Raw genomic sequence first — 6,000 nt, 5'->3', positions numbered from 1 at the left:
ATCCAAGTCAGTTACAGCCAGCAACCCCAGATGGCTACAGAAACAGCCAGATCCCTACCTAGCTCAGAGTGGCTGACAGCCACTCAGCTGGCCCAGGAAACAGCCAAATCCATAGCTCTGACTACTGACAGTAAGGCTCCATGAAGCAATGGTTCTCCAACACAGCCTAAAAATGGCAAGTGACCACACTAGCCTTCCACCAGCAGGTTGCTCCCAGGGGATCTTGACAAGACAAACCCACAGCCCACACTCAGCCCCAAGGCTACTTATATTCCAAGCCTCAAGATGGGAATCAGATGCCTATGATTAGCTCAAACAAAACAAGGGACAGCTGGACGACCCGGAGTCCTGAGTCCATGGATTGCTCCGTGAACCGGAATGTGGACTTCACGGACCGGACCATGACACCAGATCTATCTTTCAAAGTGTGTGACAAAAAGGCTGCATTGCCATAAGGGGATGGAATGCATGCCAGTGTGATGGGCGGGGATGGGTCCTAATGGGTGAGCAGTTCATCAGGTGTTATTAGTCTCCTTGTTTCCTTGAATGCATTTTCACATCTTTCTAACCATTCCCACTTTGCTCCTGTCTGTAACAGCATGTTCAATGGGTGCAGCACTGTAGCAACATTTGGGAGAAACCGGTGGTAGTAGTTTACAAGGTCCAAGTATGACCTGAGTTGTGACATATCTTCCGGTTTGGGTGCCTGTCACACTCCTTCAATCGTTCTCTTGTGTCTTATGTAAGCCATGCTTGTCAGTGATATGTACACAATATGAGATTTTGTTCTTGAGAAACTCACGTGTGTCTCTCTTTGCACACACACAATACCCACTCAGCCTGGTAAGCACTTTAGCAAGGCTCTGGAGGTGCTCTTCATCATTTTTGCCAGTCACGATGATGTCATCAAGGTAACATTGTGTTCCTGGGATATCTTGGAGCATCTGGTCCATTGTTTTCCAAATTGCTGGAGCTGATGCGACGACAAAGATGGGACGATTATAGTGGAACAGTCCCTTGCGAGTATTGATTGTGAGGAACTTCCTGCTTGACTCCTCAATCTCCATTTGAAGATAGGCTTGTGGCAAATCAATCTTTGAAAACCCCTCCCCGTCTGCCAAAGATGCCAGAATGTCTTCCGCTCGTGGCAGCAGGGGATACTGCACAGTAAGCAGCACCAGGTTGATGCTTGCTTTGAAATCCCCACATACGCGAATGACTCTGGCCTTCTCTTTCTTGATCGCTGGGACAATGGGTGTGGCCCAATTGCTCCACTCAACCTTGCAGAGAATTGCAGACGTCTCCAAACTCTGCAGTTCAGCATCCGCGTTAGGGCGTAGAGTGTAAGGCACGGGGCATGCTTTGTGGAATCTTGGTGTTGCTGCTTCATTCAGTTCAATTCTGGCCTTCATATTTTGAGTTTACTAATCCCCTTCTCAAACACCTTCTCATTGGCATTAAGCAGCTGTGCCAGTCTCTGGATAGCACTGCTATTTGGGTTGCATTGCCTGTTGATGGCACACTGACGGCTTGATTGAGTGCCAGTCTAGTTGGATTTTTCTCAACCATTCACATACGAAAAGTACTGGCCCTCCACTTTTCAAGGCATAAGGTTCTAACTGCTGTGTTTGGCCTCCATACGTCACATTCACCTTCAGTTTGCCTTTGGGAGACACTTTTTTGCCTGTGTAGGTCTTTAGCATCACAGAGGTCTTTTCTAATGGCATCTTAGAAAACAGTCCGTGGTAGTCAGCCTCTGGAATTATGAACGAAGCTGATCCTGTATCCAGCTCCATTTTCAGTTTTACACCGGACACATCTATTGTGATCGACCTGATTTTGTGATCTGCTTTAGTTATACTGTGCAGTTCTAGGCATGACCGTTCACCTTTGTCAGAATCTAAATTGCCTGATTCTGTTTTATGTTTGGTAATTTTATGCATTTGCTTAGTTTTGTGTTTGAGACCTTTCATTCGATTGTGCTTTTTGTCTGTCTTTCACGTTCTCTCCATGTGACCTTGTCTATGACACTTTATATAGACTTTTTCTTTGAACTAGCAGTCATTTGCATCGCAGGAGGACTTGCCACATTGATGACATCTTTGGCTGAATTTTTGCACCATTCAGGGACATTCTGTGCATTTCACAATCTAACTTCCTTTTCTGTAGTTCTGCAACATTCTTTGCTGCTGTCTCTAACGATATTGCCCGTTCTCAGTTGAGATCTCTTTCAGACAGTTGCCTCTTCTGATCGCTTTGAATATGCATGCCACATACAAGCCTGCCCCTTAATGCTTCAGAAAGTCCATCTCCGAAATCACAGTACTGGGAAGGTTAGCGCAGTTCTGCAATGTATTCAGAAATGCTTTCATATTTTGACTGGTTCCTTTTGTAAAACTGAAATTTCTTAGCAATTGCCAGCAGTTTAGGGCTCAAGTGATTTTGTAAAATTGTAACAATTTCTTCGAAAGTCTTGCTTGCTGGTTTTTCAGGGGTTACTAGGTCGTGTGAGAGACTACATTCTTGGGCCCATCAAGCTAAAAAATGTAGGGTCTTTGTTTTGCTTCTCCATGGTGTTTGTGTTACAAACAAGTTCAACCCTCTCGATATACGACTCCCAGCCTTCATTAGCGTTATCAAATTTGTCAACGTTCCCGATTGAGGCCATCGATATGTTACCTTCACTTTAGGTTCAGTGCATCTTTCATTGTTACTCACATGTTCTGATGCTAGCGTCAATGACAACATTCTCTGTACTGCTTAACTCTTGCTGTTTCACCCTGTAACTATGCCGTAACTCTCGGTGCAGTTCGTGATCATTTCTGACTTTCAGATTCGTTCTCGTTGCCAATTTGTTGTGTCTGTGCACAACTATACTTCGATTAAATAAAAGCACGCGTGCGGGAGATGGCTTTAACTGGTATATTCACATTGCAGTGAGAGAGAGAGAGAGAGAGAACAATGTGCATGTGTAGAGAACAGCACACGTGCATATAACAGATCAATACGTAATGTGGGGGGAGGGGAGGTTATCGCTCTAAAAAATATATATCCACACATTACAATATCCACTTCTTGTGGGATTTTCCATTCAAAGTTTCCATATTTAGCTGGGATGCAACCAATCAATATACTCCCCACCACACATCTGTAGAAGTCTGTCAGAATACTGGATGTTGTGCCAAATCTTTGCAAACTTCTAAGGAAGTAGAAATGCTGCCATGCTTTCTTCATAATTGCACTTAAGTGCTGGGCCCTAGCCAAGTCCTGTGAAGTGATAACACCGAGGAATTTAAAGTTGCTGACCCTCTCCACCTTTGATCTCCTGATGAGGACTGGATCATGGACCTCCGATTTCCTCCTCCTGAAGAAAATAATTAACTCTTTGTCTTACTGACATTGAATGAGAGGTTATTGCTGTGGCACCACTCAGCCAGATTTTCAGTCTTCCTCCTATGTGCTGATTTATCACCACCTTTGATTTGGCCAACAACAGTGGTGTTGCCAGCAAACTTAAATATGGCATTGGAACTGTGCTGGCCGCACGGTCATAAGGGTAAAGTGAGTAGAGCAGGGGGCTAAGCACACAGCTTTGTGGAGTATCTGTGCTGATGGAGATTGTGGAGGAGATGTTGTTGCTTATCCAACTGACCAGGACAAGTGAAGAAATCGAGGATCCAATTGCACGATGAGATATTGAGACCAAGGTCTTGAAGCTGATAGATTGGTTTTGAGGAGATGATGGTATTGAATGCTGATCTGTAGTCTATAAAAAGCATCCTGTTGTATGCATCTTTGCTGTCCAGATGTTCCAGGGTTGAGTGAAGAGCCAATGAATCGACCTGCCTTGTTCTCTCTCTACTCTTCAAGGTGGCGCCGGCAAAAACACAACCGACAGTGACGTCTTGCAGACAGTTTACGAAACGACTTCTTTTACTGCTTCTTTCAATTATGATTTTACTACTAAGCTGTGTGTGATTGGAAACTGTGATTTACATTCTGATGGTGTGCTTTTGGGCCAAATGAGCGATCTGGCGCTTTGCTGCGTTCGAGGGTGTTCGGTGAGGTTTGGAGCAGAGTGTTCGACCTGGAAGCCTCTATGGCTGAAGATGGGGCACAAGCCCACGCTCGACTCTGTTGCTTCTCTCTGATTTAGGTGCCAAGCACAGTTGAAGCCGAGGAGGATGGGAGTGGGGGACAAGTGGACATTCAGTACTGTTTGCCTGCATTTCACCAGTCTCCCTCTTCCTCTTGCTAGCTGCTGTCAGAGGATAGTGCAGGAGTCTTGGGGTACACGTTGTAAAGATTGATCTAAAAGGCTGTGGACTCACTTTGGGGGACTTTGAGGTTCATGTTGCATGTGTTTCTGGACTCTGGTTACTTTTTTTTTGCTGTTTGGAGGGATTTGAATGGGGCTGGGCGCTTTGGTGAAGAACGACTCTGAGGCCTGCAGAGGGCTAATGACACGGCACTGAACTGAACTATACTAACAATACTGGACTCTTGGTTTGATGTTTGATATTCTATGTGTTGTTTGCTTGCTTTTTGCCATGTGTGCCATTTGTTACTTTTCTCGCAGGTTGTTTTCTTGAAGGGATTCCATGGTGTTTCTTTCTTTGTTTCATGGCTGCCCGTGGGAGGCCGTATCTCAGAGATGTATTCTGTACACCTACTTTGTTAATAAATGTACTTTGAATCTTTGAATCTCCCTGAATTCCATGGGACCAGCCTGCTATATGAGACCTTGTTGAAGGCTGAGCTCAAGTCCAAATGGACAGCACACTGGTGCAAGTGTACGATGAAAAACTTGCTCGCAGCATGCAAGTTCAGACGCAGGATATAAATTATGCATAAAATGTACAAGACATTGAAGAAAAGAAAGCATGTGAAAAACAAGGACATTAGAGCAAAAGCAAAAATCAGAGATAAGCCCACGACAGCGCAAGAGGTGGTCTGTAGTCTTCCATTGCGAAGGTAGGTTTATGGTTGTGAGGTTGATTTGAAAACATTATGGTTGTAGGAAAATAGCTATTCCAGAGCGTGGAGGTGTGGGATTTCAGACTTTTGTTGCTCCTGACTGATGATACCAGCAAGAATGGGGCATAGCCTGAACGGTGGGGATCGTTGGTGATAATTGCCGTGCTTTTGAGGCCGTCATCCTGTAGATCAGAGGTTCCCAACATTTTTTTACACCATAAATCAATATTATTAAGCAAGGAATCCGTGCAGTCCAGGTTGGGAATCTCTGCTGTAGATGCAAGTTACAATAGTGCGTTTATCTGAGGATTTGACATTACAATGAGGATATTGTTGTATCTATTAACAGACCATGTATTCTTGTAAGAAAATAATCAGTCAACCTCTGTTTCTTTAGGTTGCCTCTATCTATCTATCTATTTATGTGTTTGTTTCTTTCTTCAATTATTTAGTGATAAGGCTGGTGACACAATTTTGAGGGGAAATTAGAACCAAAATGAGAATCAAGTTTAATATCACCAGCTTATGTCGTGAAACTTGTTAATTTAGTGGCAGCAGAGCAAGGTAATACATGATAAATATAGATAAAGAAGATGAATTACAGTAAGTATATATATGTATATTAAATAGCTAAATTAAAAATAGTAGTGCAAAAACAGAAATAATTTAAAAAAATGTGAGCAACGGGAATTCTGCAGATGCTGGAAATTCGAGCAACACACATCAAAGTCGCTGGTGAACGCAGCAGGCCAGGCAGCATCTCTAGGAAGAGGTACAGTCGACGGTTCGGGCCGAGACCCCTCGTCAGGACTAACTGAAGGAAGAGTTAGTAAGAGATTTGAAAGTGGAAGGGGGAGGGGGAGATCCAAAATGATAGGAGAAGACAGGAGGAGGAGGGATGGAGCCAAGAGCTGGACAGGTGATTGGCAAAAGGGATACGAGAGGATCATGGGACAGGAGGCCCAGGGAGAAAGACAAGGTGGGGTGGAAACCCAGAGGATGGGCAAGGGGTATAGTGAGAGG

The sequence above is a fragment of the Mobula hypostoma genome, chromosome 13, assembly GCF_963921235.1.
Source record: "Mobula hypostoma chromosome 13, sMobHyp1.1, whole genome shotgun sequence".
In the NCBI taxonomy this organism is placed as follows: Eukaryota; Metazoa; Chordata; class Chondrichthyes; order Myliobatiformes; family Myliobatidae; genus Mobula; species Mobula hypostoma.
Note: the sequence above shows the minus strand (reverse complement) of the source record.